General features: G+C 47.6%; 1 protein-coding gene across 1 annotated transcript in view; it reads right to left on the bottom strand.

Moving 5' to 3' along the window:
- Positions 1 to 25,231, bottom strand: part of LOC116943788 (receptor-type tyrosine-protein phosphatase N2-like) — a 280,344-nt gene that overhangs the window by 23,086 nt on the left and 232,027 nt on the right. The gene's annotated exons all lie outside the window — the stretch shown is intronic.

Below are 25,231 nucleotides of genomic sequence, written 5' to 3' on the forward strand. Positions count from 1 at the left end.
CCAATGGAATAAATGGGCTAAGTTTGGTGTTCGCGGAAATTCCGGGGTTTTCATCAAATTCACGGATTATGCCGGTTGGGTTTGCGCGGTATCAGCTCGGTGTCTGGAAGACACCCTGCAACACTAACATACACGGATATATATCTATATATATCTATCTATGACTGAACGTTGTCGTACGCGTTCAGCGGGAAGAGTCGTCGACCGGGCTCGGTGAGCAGCAACGTGGCTCGAGAGAAGGCGGTGACGCGCTTAGCCGCACACAGCCGCACGCCGTGGAGGCCGTGCGGCCACGCGGCCACGCGGCCACACGGGGCCGTTCACCCCCACGCACGTTACGATGACACAGAGAGTCCCGGCCCCTCTCGCCGGCGCGGTGAAGTGCTGCGATCTGTTCATCCGTGACCAGCCCGATCGACTGACTGTTTTATATGTGTACACGTGTGTATATGAAAAACAACGACAGATATTTCCCCCGTGTAGCCTTAACAGACTGTTGGGGCAAGTGCTGTTAGCGAGTAGCACCAATGAAGGCCGGGACGGCACACGAGGGGGTGGGGTTGTCAGCACCACGCCCGACCGCCTTTGTTTCTCCCAGTGGCGATGTTTACTACACACCGCACCAGGTACTCATTTGAGGCCGAGTCGAACTAGGGGAGGAGGTCCAGGACCGGTTCAGATAACCGTCACCGCTGGTGTTGGCACGTGAGCGGGAGTCGAACTCGGGTCGTCGGGTTCTAAAAGCGCAGCACGGTAACCACTGCACTGCTGCTCCCCCGTATGTCTGTACACACGCGCGCACACACACGGGTTCGCAACCCTCACCATTGTTCCAACTGCTACCGCGATATCGCCGGACTGCCGTGTGCTTGGAGGGGCAGCATTCCCCTCCAAGCACACCCGCTGCAAGGCTGCTAAAGTGGTTCGGATGCGGCAGGAGACCGCTGCAGGGAGGGACTCGCTAAGCCCAATTCTTGTCCTGGCGCCCCGCATCCCATCACAGAGGGTCCGACGGTGGTTAGGAGATGTTAACTACCTCGCCTGGTATACAGGAGGTTGTGGGATTGATCCCGACCCTGACGCCTGTATATTTGGAGTTTGCATGCTCTCCCCGTGGTCGTGTGGATTTTTCTCCGGGTCCTCCGGTTTTTCCCCTCCACATTTATAATTAACACCACGCGTTTAGAGTATTTGGCTGCTATACATTTCCACATGATAATAACCCGCTTCGTTGAGCCATCATTTGTGATAGCCAGGTCGCATCTAAAAAAAAAGAGCTATATAGCTGGTAAAATAAAAAAAGAGTTTAGTTTGACATTGTGTGTCTGCTGAGTTGGGGAGTGGTGGGCGCAGTGGCGAGCGCGCCGTGCAACGATCCCAGCAACCCGAGTTCGATTTACATTTCCTGCCAATGTCGGGTGACGATTATCTGAAGCGGTCCCGGGCCTGCCCTAGGTCGAGCCAGCCTCATCAACACTGGGGAGACAAAGGCGGCCAGGCGTTGTGGTGGCCGCCCACCCCCTCGTGTGCCGGCCTCCGTAGGTGCTCGCCGACAGCGCTTGCCCCGACAGTCTGTTAAGACGGAGTGGGGCATCTTTGTGTCTGCCTAGTTGTTAATCCTTGGACGTGCCACATCTTTCTCTTACCCCTGCCACGGCAGAGGCAGCGAAGGGGGGTGGGAAAGACGACACTTGCCAAGAAGGAATGGGCGAACATCCTGCTACCACGAACTTGTATCTAATTAGACTCCCACTGTGCATGCGCTGGATTAGTAGTAGCCATTGCAGCCGCCCCGAAAACTAATTACGGTGTGAACAAACAGCCGTGAAAGTGCCATTCAGGCAAACAAAGCGAAATTACTGGACAGAACTTCTCTCCTCTCTTGCCAAGTGCCCGCTCGGGCGTTCCGACAACACCGCCCGCCCACCCCCCCCAATCCCATCCTTCCTCCTGCCACCACCACCCCTGCCCCATGCCTCCTCTCTTTACCACATCCCAGACAGCTTTCCAGATCGGCTTCCATGCCCCGATCATCATCCATCCTCAATTATCATCAATTATCATCTGTGTATTTGAGGTTTGCATGTCTCTCTCCCCGTAGTTGCATGGATTTTTTTTTATCCGAGTCCTCCGGTTTTTCCCCCGATATTTAGAATCGACGTGCGTTTAGAGTATTTAGCTGCTATACATTTCACCGCGATAAGCCACTTTGTTGAGCTATTATTTGTGGCCCGGTCACTTCTGAAAAAGAGCTATATAGCTCAGCGGGCCTTACCTGGTAAAATCAAAAATAGTTTAGTTGAAAATAGTTGAGTTTTTATCAACTATCATCTCTCATCGTCAATCATGATTCATCATCAATTCTCATATATCATCATTATTAATTACCACCCATCATGATCATTAAGCATAATCAGCCATCATCATCAATAATCATCTAAAGCAGCCATCGTTAATCCACTGCTGGATGGATGAAGGCCCCTCACCAGGCCTACGATCGTGGAGAGCTGTTTGACCATACTTCACCTAACATATATACACAGGCGCGGTTACGCCAGGAATACCGATTTGATAAACACATAAAAAAAACAAGCCGTTGCCCTCCGTCAGTTTAGGTCCCATAGCTCCAATGATCGCAAAAAAAACACACACACTCAACGAGTAAATTTGTCCACCCACCCGACGGATCAAGGCCTCCTTGCAGCGTATTGCCTTATCGCGGGAAGACATTCGACCATACTTCACCGTGCCGGTCAGCGTGGTTTGGAGAAGGGGGAACATAAAAATTTGTTCTCGCCGAGTCCGCGACTCGCACCGGTGCCCCTATCCGGTGCTTGGAGATACTCGGGCCTACAGGGCCCAAAGCCTCGCCTCCGCATCGAAGCGGTGGCCCCCCACACACCCAATGGAGAAATCCACAACAAAGTCTGGCAATATAAACACTCTTGATTGGCCGCACGGGATCACCCGCGCCAAGCAATACTCTAGAAATAGTCGTGAGAAGTCAAATTGTTTGTTCCGTCGCGTGTGTTAGTTGAACTTCGTACGCACCGTACGTAACCAACCGCGCTAATCGAAGGTGTGGGGGCAGGGTGGGGGGGGAGGTGGCGGGAAGGACACCCTAAACACAAAAAGCAGTTCTAAAGAAAATACGTTTTCAATTTGGATGATTTAAAAGTGCATAGCTCCAGTGGCTTCCTAATATCGGAAGGAAGACCATTCCAGACGGCCGCAGAAGCGCATCTGAAAGCGCCACGCAAAGCGGTGACCTCCGTCTTTGTTTGATGGCCCAGTAGTCAAAAGCTGCTGTTGCTGCTGCTGCTGCGAGGATGACCACCGGAGCTCGCGTGATGGTTTACGCTCCTTGACGAGATAGGCAAGGTATTGTGGTTCATTTGTGGCAAGTGCTTTGTTCCGTCGTGTGTTTGCACACGGTAACATCTACAATTGCATGGGATGCTGCTATGGTGTAATGGCTAGCACATTCCAATTTCCATATAGAGGTCACCAGTTCTTAACCCCCCCACCCCAGCAGTCTTCCTTATTTTAATAATCATTATTTAAATATTCTTGTTTACCCAGGAAAGCTTCACCGAGCCTCAATGGCTCTTTTTCAGGAGGTGTCCTGCCAAGTTTACGCAGTAGGGGCGATGGTTGCTTTGCATATTCCACGACTTGGATAAACAGGTACACCACAGTAAAGCCTGTTTTTTTGATAGGGGCGCCACGGTGGTGAGATGTTGACTACCTCGCCTAATGTACAGGAGGTCGTGGGTCCTATCAAGACCTTGACACTTGCTGTATATTTGGAGGTTAGTTTGACACGTAGGCTTTCGCGGCCAATATTATCCATAAGAGGTGTTTGGTTTAGAGTGCGTATGTATAGTAAGGTTTGTCACGTAAACGTTTACATGACAAACCTTACTAATTGGCTGTGTCGGGTGGTGGCAAGGTTTAACGACACATTTATATTCACACGATCTAATCCAAAAACCTCTGATGTATATTTGGAGTTTGCATGTTCTCCCCCGTGGTCACGTGGATTTTTCTCCGGGTCCTCCGATTTTTCTCTCCACATTTAGAATCAACATCAACGCGTTCAGAGTATTTTGGCTGCCGTAAATTTCCACGTGATGATAAGCCACTTTCGTTGAGCTATCATTTGTGGTCAGGTCGCTTCTGAAAAAGAGCTACACAGCTCCGTGGGGCCTTTACCTGGTAAAATAAAAAATAATTGAACATTCAGTTTAAGTCCATACAGCATGTCGCGTGTGGTGGGGTATAGTATAGGTACTCCCACGTCTTCGGAGGTGACTGGAAGAGTAGGTCAACACACCTTTTGGAGGGGCTCTCCAGAGCTCCCATTTAGGTGGGGAGGCCCCATCCACTAAAGCAGTGACGTGGGAAAGCAATGGAGAATTATCTAGGTATAGAGAGGAGCAGAGCACGGACGTGGGTGTGGGCCAGGGGGGAGGGCCCAGTTCCGCGCATGCATCTTCTCTCCCTCTCACGACCCTGGCACACAGGGCCTGTGCGATTGGGATCGTGGATCGTCGATTTAGCCGGGCACAAATAAAACAAAAAAAATATTCTGCCCTGTTTTTTTTTTTACGAAACGGGAGAGGAGAACGACAACCCGCATTGCCTTGGCATGTCACGCACTCTCACCCCACTCCTCCACCTTTCACTTGTATAACACACGCCAAAACTACCATTTGACACGAGCTCTTATACGGAGAGTCGCTTTGATCTACGTGTTATTGGTTTCTTTAAAATCTTGGGAATCCTCGGAGAGAGACTTAATCATCAGTAGCCATGATCAAGCCACTGCCGGATAAAGGTCTCGCCAGAGTACGTTCCCTCGGAGGACGTGCCACCCATTTGGCTGCCATTCCGTCATTATTCTCACCAACGGCTGTCCTCCCGAGACACGGTTAGTTGTTCTGCCTGAGCCGACTTACTTTTGTTTATGACAAAAAACAACTCCACGCTTTCATCACTTTTAAAAGATAAATATATAATAGGCGACGTTTCGGGGGAAATTGCTGGTCGTCATAGCCCTAAACGACATTGATTTACTTGCGATGAATTTGAGCCATTTTTCGAAAATGTCATACGCTATATATATGTTTTTCTTTCGGTTAAGGCCGCAGTGTAATTGACGAAAGTGGTGCATTTCTCTATTAGTTTTGCTTGCGCACCAGTGCCATTTCGGCAGCAGCAGCGTCGCCAAATAATTCGTTTACTTTTCTTAATGGTCGGAATGATGTCATTAACCTGCGTCTGTTCCTATAATCCATTCGCTCCTTCTTTCTGCGTCTCAATGCAATTCCAAGCGTCGAATCTCTCCGCTCATGCTCCTCCGCGAAGCCGTCTGAATGTAAAAATTCAACGACAAAAAATATTAATATATTCCACGCGGGAAATATTCAACGTGGGGGGAAGAATAGATAAAAATGCGAGCTTTTTTTTTTATTTTGTTTGACATTACTTACGGTAGAGGAGAAACTGAATAAAATAAAAATGACCTGCCAGGCCGAGTATAGCATTGTCCTGAAAATAGGTGCAGAATAACTCATTTGAGAATGTCAGCGGCGTGATATTGACGCATGGGGGGGGGGGGGGGGGAATAACGATGTGGGGCGCGCGGGACATTGGGGCGGACGATACGCGTTTGCGAGGTTTCCTGCCGAAATAACGTGGGCGAGGTGGTATAGCATACACCGCGTCCCGCGTATAACGGCGGGGGTGCTGGGCGATTTTCAAAGGCACGCTAAAAACTAGCAGAAAATATTCTTTGGGAATTGAAAAAAAATATATTATAGTCTTGGTTCTTTCGGTAAAGTCACCTAGAAGGGAAACAATAAAATAATAAAAAATATAAAACAATTATTGTTTTTTTATATATATTCTTGGTTATTTCGGTAAAGTCACGTAGAAGGGAAACAATAAAATAATAAAAATATAAAACAATCATTGTTTTTATTATTTTATTGTTTCCCTTCTACGTGACTTTACCGAAAGAACCAAGAATATGAATCCCTGCAGTCACGAAAGCTTTAAATCAAAATATATTATTACAACTTCCAGACCGAAGCTTAGAAAAAAAAAACGGAAGGCCTCTGCATTCACACGCCGCGCACGGATACGCTACTCGCAAGGTGGTTCATACTACTGCACTGTGACAGCCAGATTTGTGGCTATCGCCTGATGAAGCTAGTTGTAATTACTGGCGAAGCGACGTACTCAGTTTATAAATGTTGTGGCTTGGCTCTCCAACACACAACCGGTGTGCCGCGCTAGTGACGAATTGGCCACGTTCTGTTTACGTGACAACCCTTACTAGTTGGCTGTGTCGGGTGGTGGTGGGTTTTAACGACACATTTACAAACTCTTTGGTTCTTTCGGTAAAGTCACGTAGGTAGAAAAGAAAAATATAATTAAAATTAAAACATAAATTAAGACCGCTTGTGTTGCGATCGAACCGTCGTTATTTATTATTTATTTTTCTATTTACGTGACTTTACCGAAATAACCAAATTCCTGCGGTCGCGAAAGCTTCAAATCAAGACATTTATATATTTACGCGATCTAGCCCTAAAAACCTCTACCATGGTTGATATTGGTCGCGAAAGCCGACCGCGTGTTTTTATTTTTGTGTTGCGGAAATACGGATGTTTGTGAACGCAGTCAAATAGTCCGATAGCTTATGTCGTAACAATACCACGTATATATAATGCGCACCACGGTTTGTATGAAAACTGTTTCAGCGCCGTCGACTGAACATCGAAGCGCTCTTTCGCCAATCACGCCATGCGTGGTGAACAGGTAACCACGAGATCTTTTACTATTCAACCCATTTTGTTTTTGGTGATGCTGTGTTGGCAGTGTTACACAATCGCAAACAAACGAAAACTCAACACATTTGTCAATAGCACTGAACCAAAAGTGGCGTTTCAGTGTTGTCTACTCAAGCCTACTCGCAACCAGGCTCATATTCAGTGCGAAATGAAGACGCCCTCCATGGTACATATATTGATTCCATTTATAACAGAGTTTGTAACGACTGCCTTCATGTGCACTGTTCATTCCCAATGAATTAAGTGTCCTTTCCAAATCATTTGTATAATGTCATTTTCACCAGGCAACGATTTAAACTTTTTTTTACATCGTTTTGACACCTCTGATTAGCACTGTTGGCAAAGTACTGTGCAAAAGAAGTTCAACATACATACATAACCTTTACCCAGCCTGCACCCCTTTGCTTCTTAATCGTTAATTTTGTTTTATATAATGCTAATAAATACGAAGGGATGATGAAACGAAGTAGTTGTAACTTACGTCCCCGTGCTTAATTTGTGGTTTCGATTATTATTTACCTACTTTGTGGTTCTTTCTGTAAAGTCACGTAGGTAGAAAAATAATACAATAATATTATTTGTATTTTTCTACCCACGTGACTTTACCGAAAGAACCAAAGAGTATGGATTCCTGCAGTCACGAAAGCTTCAAATCAAGTTTATTTACCTGCTGACATAAAATCTGTCCATGTCTCGCTACCCCCCCAGAAAGGGCATCTCGCACCCCCAGGGTGGTGCAGCGTGCACCCCACGTTAAGAAGCACTGATATAGGGGCATGTGGTGGTGATTGGTGGTGTAGCGATGAGCACGCTACATTATGAATCCGTCGACTGGTGAAGTATGGTCAAAACAACCTCCACGGCCGACACAGCGTGGGGGAAGGCCTTCCTTCATTCAACAGTTCTTTACACAAAGTGCCGGATATTATATGTGCATAAAGTGTGACTTTCTCATTGTTTTATGAATAAGAGTATTTGGCCATAATATACATTTTTGGGGGATAGATTGCGTAAATCTCTTAATGTGTCGTTAAAACCCGCCACCACCCGACACAGCCAACTAGTAAGGGTTGTCACGTCAACAGAACGTGGCCAATTCGTCACTAGTACAGCACACCGGTGTGTTGGAGAGCCACAACATTTCACAATCTGAGTACGACGTTTCGCCAGTAATTACAGCTAGCTTCATCATGGATGATATTGGTCGCGAAAGCCTACGTGTTAAAGAGTATTTGGACTTGCATTCTTAATAACACAGTGTCACGTATTTTGTGATTTCGATTTGTATCAAAGCATTCATTCATCTCTCAAAAACCGATATTTATTTAAAATAACCTTAATTTCCACAGATCTTAGGTTAATGAACAATTTGCATTACCATTGAATAAATAATTGACCAACAATTGCACAGTGGGCTATATACGTAAAATACACACGAGGTATGTGTTCCAGATTTTCCCGATTAATCTAAACAACAAAAATCGGTCGTATATATTTCTAAGATTGTATATTTTTTATGATTGATAAAAAAAACTGTGAGGTCACAGGAAGTCGCAGGGAGTGACATCTCTACGCTAGCTTTGTCCACACCCTAAACTTCCATCGCGTGACGTAATTTTTGACGTTAAGCAACACCAGTTTTGCTTTAATTATAAAAATGTGAAAATGTTAACATTCCCATTATTATTCTTGGTTAAGTCACGTAGAAGGAAACAATAAAATAATAAAAATATTGTTTTATATTTTTATTATTTTATTGTTTCCCTTCTACGTGGTGACTTTACCGAAAGAACCAAGAATATGAATCCCTGCAGTCACGAAAGCTTTAAATCAAAATTCACATGATTGTTTTAGAGATTGCAAGGCAACGTAAGAAATTCACAATAGATTGGTATTTTTTCTAAATGATTACATTTCGTGCGGATATAATACGCGTTAAAAAGGAAGTTGTATATTTAAATACAAAACTCATCCCTGAGTGCACACTAATGTACGACGTTGAATCTGTAAGGAACTGGCCGACTATTTTTGGTTGAGTACCTTCCTGAGCATGGATTCAGACACTCGGTGAGATTTTCTATTTTTTTATTGCAATCGCATAGTTTTTATATATATTGCATCTATTTTTAAAATGAAAATTTTGCTACTCAGATCTCTCGTAAAAAGGAGATATGTGTGTGTATAGTGTCAATGGGTCATCATCTGGTCAAAAATACCGATTTTACTTTCTTAAGCTGCATAAAAAGGATTATAATTATGATTTAGTGTCAAACGATCGCAGGACAGTGAAAGTTGGCGATGGCTTGCGGGGGAGGTCTTCATACAGCAGTGGATTGATCATGGCTGACGATGATGCAATGATGATAGTGTACAATTGTCATCTCCGTTAAACACGAACAAATAGTTGTCAAAATGCAAATCTCAGTAGAGAAGTGAATTAATCAATATACGAGTGTTTTAAACATTTGCACGTATGTGTGTTTTGGCTTCTTTCGCACCGTACGTAACCAACTGCGCGCCGCATTATTTAGTTAATATTACATTTCTTTGAAGGTTTCTACCTGGAAAATCCCTTGAGATGGAGCCGTGCCGTCTGCAACGGTGTGTGTCCAGGGTGGCAACTGACGCCACATATCCGGCAAACGTGTATCGACACGTAGAGTTATACGCACACATTAAAAAAAAATTGTGTGGCTTCTGCGCTTGTAATTCACGTGGCATTTAGCCGTGTAAATATGCTGTTGGCCACATCGCAGAGTGGAAATAATATGCGTCATGAATGTTGACATTGCTTGGGATATTTTATATATGTATATATTTATTATTTTGTACATATCAAGACCAACAATACCGTACCCATTTATTTACATGTTGATTGCCTTCGACAGTTTATAAAATGTCATGAACGTAAATATTTGGTTGAAGAAATAACTTTTACCTGACCAAATAAGATCCTTTCGATTTAAAGCTTTCGTGACTGCAAGGATTAATGATTAATCTTCTTTGGTTATTTCGGTAAAGTCACGTAGAATGAGAATAAAAAAATAAGACAATAAAATTCTCACGACGTTTCGGCCACAACACAAGCAGCCTTCATCAAGTGAAAGAACAGAACTCTCGTCCGACAGTTCTGCACATGATGAAGGCTGCTTGTGTTGTGGCCGAAACGTCGTGAGAATTTTATTGTCTTATTTTATTATTTTATTCTCATTCTATGTGACTTTACCGAAATAACCAAAGAAGACAAATAAGATCCTGTTAAAAACTCGGCATTTATCCCACCAAATATATTTTGCTTCGATTTCTTAATAATAACGAGTTCAATAATAATGTTACCAGTTGTAGATATGAACTGTGACACACTGGGAGGGGGGAGGTGGGGGGGAGCACATTATTTACAGGTGATACCGACTGCGGATCTCTTTGTCGTAATCCTCCTGCCAGTGATTCTCTTTCATACTCCCTGCGCTCAACCCCCAGAATAAAAATCAGCCAACACTACACAGGCTTCAAAAATAGCCTTTCACGTCTCTGAAATTTCTCTACGATTCCCCTCAGCAGGCTTCCAATAAATTGTTCGTCGTTTTATATATATCGGCAACAACAACAACAACATCATCTCAATACATTCATCATGAACATTGTCGTCTCAGGGAAAAAAAAATATTTCTGTATCACAGGCGACGTTTCGCGAAAACTGCCTTTCATAATGTATCTGTGTATGTTAAACTTCTTTCGCACCGTACGGCAGTGACCTAGATCCATCCGCTTTATATATGTATCCCCTCTCAGGGTACCGTAGCGTTCCTGACGAAAGCGCTTCGAGAGCGTTTGCCATTCTCGCCTGCGCAGCGCTGCCGATGCAAGCCCCCCCCCCCACCCAAATCTTCGTTCTTGTTTTACCCTTCGTATAAGAAGAAGAATATTGTTTGGTTCTTTCGGTAAAGTCACGTGGGTAGAAAAATAAGAGATCACGACGTTTCGATCGCAACACAAGCAATCGTCATCAGGTGGGACAACCACAGCAAGAAAAAAAGCCTACTTCAGCAGATCGAAATGTTGTGATCTATTGTGTTTTTTTTTCGTCTACGTGACTTTACCGAAAGAACCAGAGAGGATGGATCCCTGCAGTCACGAAAGCTTCAAATCAAGAAGAAGAATACTAGATATGTGGAGAACAACGTACGGGAGCTCTACTTTTTTCTAGAATGGGGGGGGGCATTGCAAAGTCTAGACGGAGAACACAAAACCCAGGGGGAGGGGGCGGTTTGTAAGTTTGAAAATCAGCTTTAGGGTGTGAGAAATTACTTCAATTATTTAGTTTCATTGCATTCATTTGTGGGGACAATCGCAAGGCACCATCTCACCCCACCCCCCCCCCCCCCGCTGCCCCTCTCCATTCGTCGTTGACCAACAGTCGGGTTGAGTTGACCTCCGTGTCGCGTTGCTATTTTCTTCTGAAGGTATTTTATTTTTAAGTCGTATTTTCCATTCAGGATTTGTGGACTTTTGTGCTCCGAGGCCGTTTGGATTCGCGAGTCTTTCACCGCCAGGCGTGATCGTCTCGTGCCACGGCGCGGTTATTCACGTCGTACAATTTGATCATCCGCAGCTCTTTGCGTCCAAATCCACTGCTGGATGAAGGCCGCATTGCTCATACGAGGATTGTTTGACCATACTCCGCCGTGCTGATCGGCGAACAGGGGTGGTGGTGGTGGTGGTGGTCGTGGGGACCTGCTCCCATTGCACTCGCTCATCGATGTTCGCAGTGGCCGGGAATCCAACTCGGGTTTGCCCGGCTCAATTGTGCAGTGCGCTAACCACTGTGCTACCAACTCCCCCCCCCCCACCCCTCCACAGCATAATGCATTATAAGGTAATAAATAATGGGTCAAAGCAGTTGAATGGCATTAACGTACGCTACAGTATTTGAAATAACTGTCATCAAATACATTATGAAGGCATTGAACGCACATGCAGGCCTCCTGACTTTCTAGCTGCAAAACTCCTGCTACCGTATTCTCCGGATTAGAAGATGCTCGGGAAAGTAAGACGCGTCAAAAAAAACATTACGCCCCATGCCAATGAAAGTTACGCAAATCAGGTCACACAGAGGCAAAAGATTCCCAAGCAGTGCATAGCCTTCGACAGGCTGTTTGGGCAAGTGCTGTTAGCGTGCAACCGATGAAGAGGGGATGTGCTGGGTGGACGCCCGGCTGCCTTTTGTCTCCCCAGCGCTGGCGGGTTGTATACACAACCACAGCGGGTATTCACCTGAGCCTCAATCGACCTCGGGGAGAACCCAGAACCGGTTTCAGATATTCGCCGCTGATTGTCGGGATCGCGAGCGGGAATTTTCACCTCGGGTCGCCGAGTTCGCAGGAACGAAGTGCGGCGCGACTGACCATTTGCGCCACCGCTCCCCACATCCGGTCGCGCGCACGCACGCGCGCACGCGCGCACGCCTATCAGACGACAAGACGCACCCCCAAATTGCGCTTTAACAGCGGCGGGTGGGTGAGGGGGGTAGCAACGCGTCTTATACTCGGGAGGACACGTTGTCGCCGGTCTCCACGCAAGACCGTCGCTGCACACGCGCTCGGGGAGAGGCTGCGGTTACGTGCGGCGCCGCTTAATTGCGCCATGTTTTTTTGTTATCAGATATATTTATTTTTTATTGTGTATATTTATTTATTTTAATCATCTGTCAGTGTTCGCTTACAGAGCCGGGGGGGGGGGGGGGGGGTCTCTCGATGCGTGCTCCTCGACTCGCTGGAAACGCGCGCGATTTCAACGTCGCTGTAAAAAAAAAATCAGCGGATTTGATTTTTTTTTACTTTCGTGCGAAATCCCTCGCTTGGAACGCGACGCGGCGGTGGCGGCGCGTTCCATTTCGCGTACAGCATCACCCAAGTAAATTTTTGTTATTTCGTTTCTTTTTACGAACGATGGAAACCGAAGGAAGGTGTTAGCTGGTTGCCGTTTCCGCGGCTTTCCCAAAAAACGAGCGCCGGACGTGCGCGTGAATTACTTCTCCTTCGTAATAAATGAGTCGCAACCCTCCACCACCCGACACAGCCAATCAGTAAAAAAATGTGTGACGTTGGCAAAAGACAAATAGTTCACTACTTTAGCCCAGCGGTGTGTTGAAGAGTGAATCCACAACATTTACAATTTTTTTTTTAGTACGTTTCGCTGGTAATTACATCCAGCATCTACGGGCATTTTACTTCTCCTTGTCGTTGTTGTTGTTGTCGTTGTTGTACATCCTTCTGTAATTCTAGAAATGTTTCAAATCCTGCACCCACTCAACCGTTACTCATCCCGCTTGTTCAGGGAGTACACTTGCATAACGTTATTTGTTTTTTTAAATGATTATTGGACACATTAGATAAGAATAACAATAGCACTATTTGCAACTTGCACGGTTTGCAAGCGTGTCGAGTTCGTCAATAAATAAATAAAATAAAAAGCACAGAAATCCCACAAAACCCCTAACAGTATTTTTGTTTTTCTGCACCATGAATTCTCTTTTATTTTTTTTACAACGGTCACGCAACCTGTATGGAAATTTGCACACGCACCAAGCACCCCGGCCCGGTGCACTTTGACGATTTTACCGCACGGCGCTTCCCCAAGCCAACGACGGACGAGGCTCTTCCCCATGCCTTGTCGGCCATCGGGATTATTTGAGACTATACTTCACCACGCCGCTCATTGCCTGTTGGTAGCGGGGGTTGGACAGTGCAGGACCGGTTGGGATATCACCGATGATGACCACGGGCCAGGAATCGAACTCTGCTCGCCGAGTTTCACAGCCCGGTGCGACGCTGACCACTCCGCCACCGCTCCGCCACCCTCACCACCACCGCCACACACACGCGTGGTTACATTTCTCCGGAATGCACGGGCTTGTTTTTTGTTTCAATGTTTTAACACAAACGGCTACTCCCGACAATACCCCCCCCCCACCCCCGGTATTAGCGTCACCCGGCCACTTGTTCCCCCACTCGCTTCATCTCGAGCCAATTGACAAAGGTGACGATCGCCCGCCCATTGTTTATTCCTTAAAATCCCATTCCGCTGAATAAGCCTTTATGGGTGGCTCATTAGGTGGGTTTACGCTCCGCAGTGCATCGCCGGTACTCAAATATGATTAATGGCTGTTGGGACTTTGGGGCGGGGGGGGGGAGGAGTGGTGGTGGTGGTCGGCCAGGACTGCTAAGGCAGCAGGGAGGAGGAGATGGAAGGTGCTGCTCGCTTGTGCCGCTTGGGTTGGTGCGGTTCTGTGTTAGAAGCCAGAGCTGGGGTGCACGTGCTTGTGTGTGCACGTGTTTGTGCGTGCACGTGCTTGTGCGTGCACGTGTTTGTGCTTGCACGTGTTTGTGCGTGCACGTGTTTGTGCGTGCACGTGTTTGTGCGTGCACGTGTTTGTGCGTGCACGTGTTTGTGCGTGCACGTGTTTGTGCGTGCACGTGTCTGTGCGTGCACGTGTTTGTGTGTGCACGTGTTTGTGTGTGCACGTGTTTGTGCGTGCACGTGTTTGTGCGTGCACGTGTTTGTGTGTGCACGTGTTTGTGCGTGCACGTGTTTGTGCGTGCACGTGTTTGTGCGTGCACGTGTTTGTGTGTGCACGTGTTTGTGTGTGCACGTGTTTGTGCGTGTACGTGTTTGTGCGTGCACGTGTTTGTGTGTGCACGTGTTTGTGCGTGCACGTGTTTGTGCGTGCACGTGTTTGTGCGTGCACGTGTTTGTGCGTGCACGTGTTTGTGCGTGCACGTGTTTGTGTGTGCACGTGTTTGTGTGTGCAAGTGTTTGTGTGTGCACGTGTTTGTGCGTGCACGTGTTTGTGTGTGCACGTGTTTGTGCGTGCACGTGTTTGTGTGTGCAAGTGTTTGTGTGTGCACGTGTTTGTGCGTGCACGTGTTTGTGCGTGCACGTGTTTGTGCGTGCACGTGTTTGTGCGTGCACGTGTTTGTGCGTGCACGTGTTTGTGCGTGCACGTGTTTGTGCGTGCACGTGTTTGTGCGTGCACGTGTTTGTGTGTGCACGTGTTTGTGTGTGCACGTGTTTGTGTGTGCACGTGTTTGTGTGTGCACGTGTTTGTGTGTGCACGTGTTTGTGCGTGCACGTGTTTGTGCGTGCACGTGTTTGTGCGTGCACGTGTTTGTGCGTGCACGTGTTTGTGCGTGCACGTGTTTGTGTGTGCACGTGTTTGTGTGTGCACATGTTTGTGTGTGCACGTGTTTGTGCGTGCACGTGTCTGTGTGTGCACGTGTTTGTGCGTGCACGTGTCTGTGTGTGCACGTGCATGGGGAGCGGTAGCATAGCGGTTAGCGCTACACTGCGCTACGAACCCGGCTTCCAGAGTTCGATTGCCGCTCTCGGACAACACCGGTGACGATTGTCTAAACCGGTCATGGGCCTCCCCTAGGTCGACTCAGCCTCAAATTAGTACCTGGTGCGGTGCGTACACATCCCCACTAGGGATACAAAGGCAGCCGGGCGTGGTGTTGGCCACCTACCCCCTCGTGTGCCGTGCCGGCCTTCATAGGTGCTCGATAACAGCTCTTGCCCCAACAGTGTGTTCAGGCCATACACGGGATCTTTGTCTTTGTAAGAGTACGTGGGGGTAGAGGGAGACAAAGGCGGCCGGGCGTGGTGTTGACCACCCATCCAATCGTGCGCCCGTGCCAGCCCTCAAAGGTGCTACTCGCTAACAGCACTTGCCCCAACAGTCTGTATAAGGCTACACGGGGGATCTTTGTCTTTGGGGGGGTGGAGGAGAGAGGGGAGGAGATGGGGGCGAGTCCGGGGGTGGTGCGGTGGGACGGGCGGGCAGTGGGGAGGGAGTTGGAAGTCTTTACCATATCAAAGGTGCTCTCCACAGTGATAGACAGGCGAGGGGGCGCCCGACAGGAGCTGGGAGGCGATGGATTAGGAAACTGCTCGGAGGACTCGCGCTGGATTGACCATTCAAATACGGTGGGGGAAGGGGTGGGAGGAGGAGGGGGGGTGGTTGCGGGCAAGAGAAGGGGGTGGAAATCCCTCCCCCACCCCACTGCCCCCCCCCCTTCCCTGACCCTCCCGGTGCACTCTGTGTGTGTGTCTTCTCGTGTGTGTGTACGTGCATGCATGTGGGCCTGCGTACTCGAATGAGTCCCTGGTGCGGTGTGTAAAATCATCGCCACTGGGGAGACAAAGGCGGACGGGCGTGGTGCTGGCCACCCACCCACCCCCCTTCGTGTGCCGTACCGGCCTTCGTAGGTGCCACTCGCTAACGGCACTTGCCCCAACAGTCTGTTAAGGCTACGCGGGGGATCTTTGTCTTTGCGTGCGGTAGTGGCGAGTTCTATTCCCGCTCACTGCCACCAACACCAGTGATGATTATCTGAACCGGTCCAGGGCTTCCCATAGGTTGACGTAAGACTTAAATCAGTACCTGGTGCCATGTGTAAACATCACCACTGGGGAGACAAAGGCGGCTGGGTGTGTTGTTGGCCACCCACCCCCTCGTGTGCCGTGCCGGCCTTCATAGGGTGCTCGCTAACAGCACTTGCCACCTACAGTCTGTTGAGGCTTCACGGCGAATCTTTGTCTTTTATATGCTTTAAGAGCATCTCTCACGGCTCAGTAAATGGGTACACGCACACTAAGATGTCCCATGTAGCCTTTAACAGCCCTTTTGAGAAAGTGCTGTTAGCGAGCACCTATTAAGGCCGCACTCTCACCGACATACGGAATCAAATAAAGTACGATAACACAAGTACGGTCATCAAGACATCAGTCTGTATGCCAACTGATGTTAGCGAGCATTTATTTTGGCCTGTATGGTACACGATGGGGTGGGTGGCCAACACCACTCCCGGCCGCCTTTGTCTCCCAAGTGACGATGTTTACACATCGCACCAGGTACTCATTTGAGACTGAGTCGACCTAGGGGAGGCCCAAGGCCGGTTCAAATAACCTGTCACCGGTGTTGACCGTGAACGGGAATCGAACTCGGGTCGCCGGTTCTGCAGCGTAGCGCTAACCGTTGCACTACCGCTCCCCATACTGAGATACACACACAAACTGAGATACACACACACACACAAACTGAGATACACACACAAACTGAGATACACACACACACAAACTGAGATACACACACAAACTGAGACACACACACACAAACTGAGATACACACACAAACTGAGATACACACAAACTGAGATACACACACAAACTGAGATACACACACACAAACTGAGATACACACACACAAACTGAGATACACACACACACACAAACTGAGATACACACACAAACTGAGATACACACACACACAAACTGAGATACACACACAAACTGAGATACACACACAAACTGAGATACACACACACAAACTGAGATACACACACAAACAAGCACACGTGCACCCCCACGCACTCTCGTCATCAAGAGCCTCAATTCCTCCGCGCAATTCACAACCCAACATTTTCTCCGGCCCCGTGAGATTCCCATCATCGTGAACAAAAAACAAAAAACACACACACAAAAAAGACCGCACGCAAGGTCAACAAGAAGAAGAAAAGTGTCCGGCGACAAACGCACCGAGTCGTGCGGGGTGGGGCCCCACCTCATTGCGCTCCGTCTCGCCGCGCGTTACTCAACGTGTAGACCGCGCCTGCGGTTCACATCGCCGACCGCACCGGCAAAACGAAACGCGTGGTGAGAAGCGAAGCCGTCGCTCGCCGATGGAGCGCTGCCGGCGGGGAGAGGGCAACGCGGCGCGTTCGTCAACGACGCCGTACGTAAAATCGCCGACGTTTCGGGCAGCGGGCCTTCTTCATGCGCCAATGGCCTTCCCTGCTGTGACCCAAAAAAAAAAACTCCTTTCAAGGTGGTGTCACCGACGAACAGCGGCCAATTGTTTTCAGGGCAAACCAAACCGTTGAAATCGGCCGGCGGAGGCCTAATTCGCCACCTACTACGATCGTAACAGATGACTAAATGAGCCCCGTGCGTTGGACGAGCAATTGAATAGAGACGTGCGGCCGTGTGTTAATCCACTGCTGGAGGAAGGCCTACCCTGCGTTGTGTCCATGGCGAGGGCCGTTTGACCGTGCCTCTCACCACCGCCTGGTCAGTGCGGGTTGGTGAATGGCAGGGGGTCACGGGGGAGGTTCAGATATCACTCGCAACTGGTGTCAGTCGTGCTCTGACCACTTGCACCGCTCCCCTCTGCCCAACCGCCGAAATGAAAAAAAAATTGTTACAAAAATAAAAGATCGAGTGGAGGCGCAGGTGTCCAATGATGTGAGCACAATAGCGTCAGTGTTTCCACGAACACTTCAGAGTAATTGCAATCATCATCAGTGTACTTATTCATACTGGAGGAATCCGATGTAGTACAATGACACTGTTTTTTGTTTGTTTCACTTTGACGAGCAGTATACCTTTGGCTGGCGGGGGGGGGGGGGGAATCTGCTCGCAATTGGCACCGATGCCGATCGCTTTGCGGGCATACGGCTGAGCGTTGATCGAACGTCTTCCGGCCGTCCAGTGAAAGGCGCGGCGTGCACGTCTCTTTGAATGCGTAACGAAAGTTTCATCCTCCCAAACGATTACCCCCCCCCCCCCCCCATCTCAAATTTTAGTTGTTAAGTTAATTTTTTTCTCGCGCCGTGCAAGACTTCAGCCTTACATTTTTTGTTTTTACGTGCAACAGTAACAACAAAAACGAAACGAATCGCCTCCTTTGTTGCGTTTCGGTAGCTGCCCTGTATTTAAAAATGCGCGATCGGAACGGCATCCCCCCCCCCTTCCCCCTTTTCGCTTTCGCAATATGGAGACAAAGTGGGGCCGCGCGCAATTTGCGTCCCGTGTTTTGCGCGATAACGGTGATGCATAGCTGAATTACTTGCGTGCGTACAACGTGCGGACAGGCGGCTCAATGTGCGCGTCTGCGTCCGTTCAAGCTGTAAAAGGCACTACGTATATATTGTGTTTACAGCCATCTATGTCCATCCGCTGCTGGATGAAGGCCCGCCTCCCCCCCCACCCCCAACACCGTGTCAGTAATGTGGGTTATTTTGGCCCGTTGACCATACTTCACCACGTTGGTCAGTCGGTCACGGCGGAGGGCGGTAGGGCCTAGGACCGGCTGAGCTACCGCTCGCCCATTGATGTTAGCCCCTGCCGGGCATCGAACTCGGCTCGCCGGCATCGAAACGACCGTGGTGTCGCATGCTGCTACAACGTTTGCAATGCAGCTCGGGTTTATTTGTCATCGATATGCAATTGTATCCCTTGAGCTGTGAGGAAAGTCACTGTGGCCTATTGATAAAATCTCACTGACGTGGAGTCATCATCATCATCGGCGGAGGCCACGGTCAATCCAATGTCAATCCGGTGTACTAACATGCAAACACACATTTGACAGATATTCTTGTCTGCTACATACGTACGAGTACAGTAGTTACTACCCCTTAACTGTGTTGTGGTTTCTGTAATTAATTGGCAATTGTGCTACAGTCGGTCTAAAAATAATCTACAGGGTATTTATGACTCAACATTCGAGAGGTGTTTTTTTTCGCAACGTTTTTCGATTTATCATGCGAGTTGTTTTTTTTGTCCTAGTCGCTTCATCGCCTGCGCGGGGCTCTATTTGATGTGGGTTCACGTTTCGTTAATTTCGATGAAAAAGGAAACACTATCCCGGCCTGTTAACGTCTCACCCGAGGTCAAACAAAATAAAACTCGAAACAACCGCTGCACGTAGGTAGGCCTTCCCAAGCCACCGCCATTCCTCGTGACCCACAATGCATTGACAAGTAGTGATGATAATGATAATTTTTCGATTTAAAGCTTTCGTGACTGCAGGGATTCATCTTCTTGGTTCTTTCGGTAAAGTCACGTAGAAGGGAAATAATACAATAATAAAAAATAAAACAAAATAAAATCCTCGCGACGTTTCGGCCACAACACAAGTTGCCTTCATCAGGTGAAGAAACAGAACTGTCGGAAAGACAGCGCTCCAATGAAGCTTAGCAGTGTTCATTGGAGCGCTGTCTTTTCGACAGTTCCGTTTCTTCACCTAAGGAAGGCTACTTGTGTTGTGGCCGAAACGTCGTGAGAATTTATTTTATTATATTTAATTTTTAATATTTCATTATTTCCCTTCTACGTGACTTTACCGAAAGAACCCAGAATAATAATAATAATAACAATTGATCTCTTTATACGTTAAGGTATCTCTAAATCTCATTACTGGGGCGTTTTGCCCAATTGCGTTGGACAAGGAGCGTCTGGGTGGATTCTCGTCGTAGGACGGCAGGGAGGGCTCGGAAAAAGCTCCACGTGTGTAACAGAATAATAACAAAAAATCCACGCAGACGAATGGAATAAATTTTACATACTGTGCTATATTGCACACAAAAGATGTAAGCGGACTTGGCCTTCAATAAATACGGCGACATTAAAGTGCATATAATATGTATTCACACACGAAAAAATAATTAAAAAATCTTAGAACAAGAGGCATAGTAGATACATGGCATAAAAGGAATTTTCGTAGAATAATTCATTGGTCCAATATACGCTGGGACAATGCTTCTTTGCACGTAGCATGTGCATTAGACCATCGGGAGCATCGAACGGAGAGACTGGTGACAGAGAGAGAGGAGCTGATGTTGAGAGATTAGAGGTGGTTGAGAGTCGTGAGATTGGATTCGAGACGTTTGTAAATATAAGGCCACCCCAAAAAGTATTTATATTTTTACATAATTAACTATTTCAGTAACGAAAATATCGATGCAGATATCATCTGTGAGCGATCGTCTTATAAAGAATACAAGTATTGTGAATTCAATGCATATCCAGAACCAGACCTCACTTTTACAGCAATGTCCACCTGCTGTCATTTTACAATCGCCTTACTTCGAGTGCCATCTTTTACTCCGAGGCGTCTCATAGGCCAGGTTCGGCAAGCATACGAATCACTCTCAAATCGACGTATCTTTGTTGAACACAAAAATACCCATTCTTTTATTTTCTCCAAAGACAAAGATCGCCGGTGTACAGCTTTAACAGACTGTTGGGGCAAGTGCTGTCAGCGAGCACCTATGAAGGCGGGCATGGCACACGAGGGGGTGGGTGGCCAACACCACGCCCAGCGGGGATATATACACATCGCACTAGGTACTCATTTGGGGCTGAGTCGACATAGGTGAGGCCCAGGACCGATTCAGAAAATCGTCACTGGTGTTGGCCGTGAGCGGGGAATCGAACTCGGGTCGCCGGGTTCGTAGCGCAGCGCGCTCACCGCTACACCACGCCACACTTCAAAGACAAAGATGCCCCGTGTAGCCTGCAACAGACTGTTGGGGCAAGTGCTGTTAACGAGCACCTATGAAGGCCGGCACGACACACGAGGGGGTGGGTGGCCAACACCACGACCGGCCGCCTTTGTCTCCCCAGTGACGATGTTTAGACGCCGCAACAGGTACTCATTTGAAACTGAGTCGACCTATGGGGAGGCCCAGGACCGGTTCAAATAATCGTCACCACTGGTGTTGGCCGTGAGCGGGGAATCGAACCCGGGACGACCAGGTTCGTAGCACGGCACGCTAACCGCTCCACTACTGCTCATTTGGCCCTTCATACACACACACACGCACACGTGATTTGTGCCACAGAGTGAACTCTCCAGTTATCTGTGGGATAGATGATCACCCGGGTTGCAGATTAACGGCAGCTTGAGAACAAAACAAACATCTTCACGCACCCCGCAGGCTTCGCTGTTTACTGCCCCTCGCTTCGCGAGGGTCAAACGCGTCAGAATTCTGTGAGCCGGTTAACTTTAAGGAGGAAATATAAAGAGTGAACATCGCGTGGCTAGGAGATGTTAACTCCCTCGCCTGGTACACGGGAGGTCGTGGGCTCCATCCCGACTCAGTATATTTGGAGTTTGCCTGTCTCTCTCTCCCCCCGTGGTCGCGTGGATTTTTCTCCGCGTCCTCCGGTTTTTACCCTCCACGTTGAGAATCAACGCCACGCGTTCAGAGTGTTTGACTGTTGCTAGACATGATGAGCCCACTTCGTTGAATTGCTATCATTTGTGGCCTGGTCGCTTGTGAAAGAAACAAAAAACAGCTCCATAGCTCAGTCGGGAGGGGAGGGGGGGGGTATTACCTGATAATTAAAATAAAAATTGTTTTGCGTCGACGATACGAACGACGAAGCGTTTGGGGGCTCCTGCAGTCCCACGACCCTCTCTCCTCGCTCTCTCCCTTTCACTCACCCTCCATCTCCCATCCCCCCCCCCCCGCGAACGGAAAACGTCGTCGCCGCCGCCGCAGCTGACGAGCTAAGTCGCAGCTCATTACCGAAATGCCAAGTCCCCGACTAGCGCGGGTCACGGCGGCGGCTTTGAGAACCTGCCAAGGGGTTCATTATGCTCCCACGGCTCTCCCCGCAGATACACCGGTTACGGTTCGGGCGGCCGCGAGAAGGAGGAGGTGCTTCTTGCCGAGAGGAGCCCACCTCTCATCATGGGACCTGCTTTGCCTGTACCAAAATATAAGAATATAGGTTTTTCCCCTTTTTTCTAGCAACAAAACTGAAACCTTTTTTTTACAAGGAATCATGTCTGCATTAACCACAATGCTTATGGTCAGAATGCAAACAAAAAAAACATACTCTGATAATATATGCATTGCCCTTGAAACTGATTGGTCCACACCAGAGACAGCTTTCTTTTGAGCCTCGTCTCAAACGGTGTTAGACCAGAGGACGCCAATGGCTCTTATTTAGTTTTTTTGTTTGTGTGTGTGTGTGTTTTTGTTATGCTCGGGCTATGGGGGTTTGGGGGGTATAACCGTTGGAAGTTCGCACAAAATCATCGCTTGTATAAAAGGCGACGTTGGCTCGTGCCGACTCGCCACCGCTAACGTGATGGGCCAGGACACTGTTCTGCTGTCTGTGGTGCTGACACGGGAGAGGTGTGTGGGTTGGTGTGGTAGGTAGCTGCAGATTGTTGTTGTTGTTAAATATTCAAGGGTTGGCGGAACCCGGTTCCTTACTAAGGGCCAAATTAGACCTTCAAATTCCTTTGGCAGCCCTCACACACACACACGAATTGCAGTTATCCAGTAACAACGCGAACATTAATGTTGACGATGACGATAACGATCATCGATAATATTTAGTCCACAAACGTGGAGGTGCACAGATCGATGGAGATGTTTTGGGCCAATTAATGAGCGTTTGTTCTACGTGTGGGAGGAAAACCAGAGCACCAGGAGGACATCCACTTTCACGCGGGAGGGCCACAACTAGATCTCGTACAGATGGAACAGATGAAGATTGAGTCCACACTTGCTGTACCGCCACCTGCTGTTCTTTCGAGCCAGGGAATGGCTTCTGCTCGTCGCCCACGGGAATAGAATTCCGCGACATTTGTGTGATCCACCAACCCTAATCTCCGCATCGCTATATTCGTGTTCATATTCTATTCTTGCGAGTGGCGATACTAATTCAGGAGCTACGGGATGCCCAATGTCGAGGTCTGCTACTGGCCACGACGAGAGGGCTTCAGTCGGTTTGAGAGTTTGTGTCGTCTTGCTGTTCCACCTCCTCCTCCTCCTCCAATGAGGGAACGCAGACTACATTGGTTTGCTCTACGAACACGGATGAATGCCCTGAAATGTAAATGACTACATATATATGTGGGCATTACTATTTGACGTAATGTTGTTGAGTGTCGTTATTTTGTCTGTCATGTATAAGGTAACAGAAGCGTGAATGTATGTGTCTTTCTCTTGTGTATGATACTGAAGTTGAATGTACGGCTGCGTATAAATGGAACGTCAATTATAAATGTTCCTACGTGAACGCAAGTGCGTCTATTTACTCTTTAACACTAATTGCCTACGTAAATGTTAACAAGTGTAAAAAAAGAAAAAGTACACATTTTTATCCGTGATAAATACATAATTCGTGTAGCCATATACCCATTCGACACTTTCTTGAAATGTATAATGCATTTTTATGAATTTTACAAATGTAATACACGTATAATTATGTTACACTAAAGACGTGTATATATATACCAAAGCACGAAATATTAATAAAAAATATATATAACTGTCAAACGAGCAAATTGACCTATTGAGTTGATCCAACTCTACCGATGATCCATGTGCCACGAGGAAGGGCCATTGGCTGAAACGTTGCTCATCATCCACATATTATTTTAAAGCAACCGTGTTAGTTGACGAGCGCGTTGAGTTGTTTGTTAACTGTGCTTGTGCAACGCTGCGAATTCGGCAGCAATCATCGAAGAATTTGTAGATTTGTTGTAACTTTAAAATGAGTCTCATTTGTGCCGCGTCAACTTTGACGTGGCCAGTTGTACGCGTGCTATACTGCACGAGTTATATGCGCACGTGTGTTCTCCATTTCACCGGGTATTTAGCTACATATATATATACGCACGCAATCCACGGACAAATGAATAGCGTGTTATGTACACATAGTTGCATGCGGCATATACACGGATGCGTAACACGCGGCGTTATCTTTGTATACATACGTAACTCGTACACGTATACGCTAGACATGTATTCACTATCCTAGAAATACAAATAAACCCCACAGCAGGTGTTTATATATAACATTTAAATTATAGCTATGGCATTATTGCGACTGCAACTAACGTAAGCTATGTCATACAGCCTTTGGTTATTTCGGTAAAGTCACGTAGAAAGAAAGTAAATTAAATAATAGAATGCGACGTTTAGATTGTAACAGGTAGAACTAAATTTGAGAGAGAGACAAAACATTTTTTTACATCATGTAGGTTGATTTTTTTTCTTAAGCGTCCACGCATTATGTATGCGTATGCAATTATATACGCGCAAGGCCTTGGTCGTACGTTCGAAACACAAATATATCGTCGTAGAATTGTATACAACGAAGTTCACTTTGCACGAATGTAAACACGTTGACATCGGCGCGTTCAGACAACAACAACGACAAAACGCACGCGTTGGTGCAATAGTCACTTTGCGATGTCTTGCTCATGTACAATTTTAACAAAATATTTTTGGCTACGCAACAACACAGAAAGGGAGGTGGGTGCGCGGGGGAGGGGGTGGGGGAAGCTGAGGTCGCGAAATATTAATATTTAAAAACGAATAAAAACAACCACACATCACACGCTGTCTCACTCACCCGATGGACGCCGCCTGCCCGCCCTTGCAGCCGTGCGTGCAGATGCCGCGACGTCTTTGTGAGTGGAGGCCCATCGCGCTCGCCGGTAATGGTCAATCAATCAATCGATTATTAATCGCCCCCTCCCACCCGCCACCCCCCACCCCGTAATG

This window comes from Petromyzon marinus, chromosome 19 (genome assembly GCF_048934315.1).
Source record: "Petromyzon marinus isolate PM22_M1 ecotype Great Lakes invasive population chromosome 19, UKy_Petmar_22M1.pri1.0, whole genome shotgun sequence".
Lineage (NCBI taxonomy): Eukaryota > Metazoa > Chordata > Hyperoartia > Petromyzontiformes > Petromyzontidae > Petromyzon > Petromyzon marinus.